Source organism: Porites lutea, chromosome 9 (assembly GCF_958299795.1).
Source record: "Porites lutea chromosome 9, jaPorLute2.1, whole genome shotgun sequence".
NCBI classification, from domain to species: domain Eukaryota; kingdom Metazoa; phylum Cnidaria; class Anthozoa; order Scleractinia; family Poritidae; genus Porites; species Porites lutea.
Genome location: NC_133209.1, coordinates 17,696,643 through 17,698,367, shown reverse-complemented (window position 1 = coordinate 17,698,367; position 1,725 = coordinate 17,696,643).

Genomic DNA, 1,725 nt, shown 5'->3' with positions numbered 1-1,725 from the left:
TTTAAACATTTGTGCTCCTTCTTCTTCAAATCGGTGAAATAGCTAGCCGGTATCAGTTACACACGTTCGCTTCCTAGTCGAAGTGCATTGCACATTCGCCAGAAGTTTCAATGAACATCCAAACAGCTTAAGTCTGCGTACCTTGATTTGCAATACTTTCATAGAAGGTCATCCAAATTTCCTGCAGAACATCTTTCTTTGTTGTTGGAATGACTTACTCCCTTTTTTATCGCCTTAATTCCTGTACAGTATTTTGGGTCAGCAGCTTTCATTTAAGTGTAAACATCGTGGTATTGTACCAGTTCAAACTTCGCATCAAAAGTTGAAGCGTGAAGTCTCTCGGATGGAAAAAAGGTTCAAGATTGCGATTATGTTTTCGGGTCGTCGACGACGTTCCAGAGAAGAAAGGAATGGATTTGTGAAAGCAGATGTCATCAAGTAAGTGTTCGTTTACATGTATTTGCGGGATTTTTTTGCCCTTAAACCCTCCCACGACTACAGTTTATGCTCGGTCTGCATTTTACCCCAGGCTGCGTTTTACTCTTAGTCTGCAGTCTGCATTTTACACTCAGTCTGCATTTTACCCCTGGTGCGCAGTCTGCAGTCTACAGTCCGCAGTCTGCGTTTTACACTGACCGAATAATTAAGTTCCACTTAGAAAATTAGCTTAGAGTAACGAGTTAATTGTGTGCCTCGATTTCATAGATTAGCAGTCGCCTTGAGGGCCGGCATTAAAGTACCAATTTTGAAAATGCGAAGTTTCACTTTTTTCTTGTATCACTGTAAAGAAAAGCCTGATTTAGGCTCTCTCCTCCGCAGAGGATCCCGCTGGGTATTCCAATAAAAATAGCAATAATTAAGCGCGACGGGGTGGGGGGGGGGGACTCTTCCCATCTTCCCCCGCGCGCTTTCTTTTTTTTTTTTGTTCTCCCCAGGCTCCCTACGACAAAAAGAGGCCTCTGCGAAGGAGAGAGTGATTTAGTGAAAAAAAAACTAGCCTGAGTATCAGGCCTTCCTAAGGGGCTAGGGGAGAGGGGGAAAAGAAAGGAAGGCGTTTCTCTCCTTCAGCTCTCTCCCATTTTCACTTCCATCTTTCCCCTTTTCTCCCAGAAACGTCAGATACTCAGGCTGCAAAAAAAACTACGATCTGTATCCTGTACTTGAAGCCTGTACCCAGGCGCCCTCCCTTTTTGCACGTCATGCAGAGATCCTCCTTCAAGTACCACGGACACGTTCGAGGAAATGGACACCGCAGGGCTATCCCTAATACTGCAATGCGGTTTTCTTCATGGCCATCATTTTTTCGTTTATTAGTTGGATTGTTATTTTTCTGTTGCAGTTTAATTGAAGACCGCAAAACCTGTAAACGGCCGCTTCCAAGGGACATTCCCAAAAGCGGTCAGTTCCAGTCTCCCGAGTGTCCGTTTACGGCACTGTTTCTACCCCACCACTGCGGTGCTCTACTTTAAAACAATCGTCACGGGCAAATGTTTTATTAATAAAAGGACTAATTAGGCTTCTTTTGCACGACGCCGGACGAATTTACGACCAGATGAAAATTCGTGCCTTAAGTTGTACCGTTCACACGCAACCACGTTAACCATATGAAAATTAAGACGCCTTGCCGTTCAAAAGTTTAAACGCCATATCGAGGTCAAATTTTTAGCCGCGCAATTGTTGAAAATTTGACCGGCGTGGCTGCCTCGTTCCTAGGCGTCTGAAGTG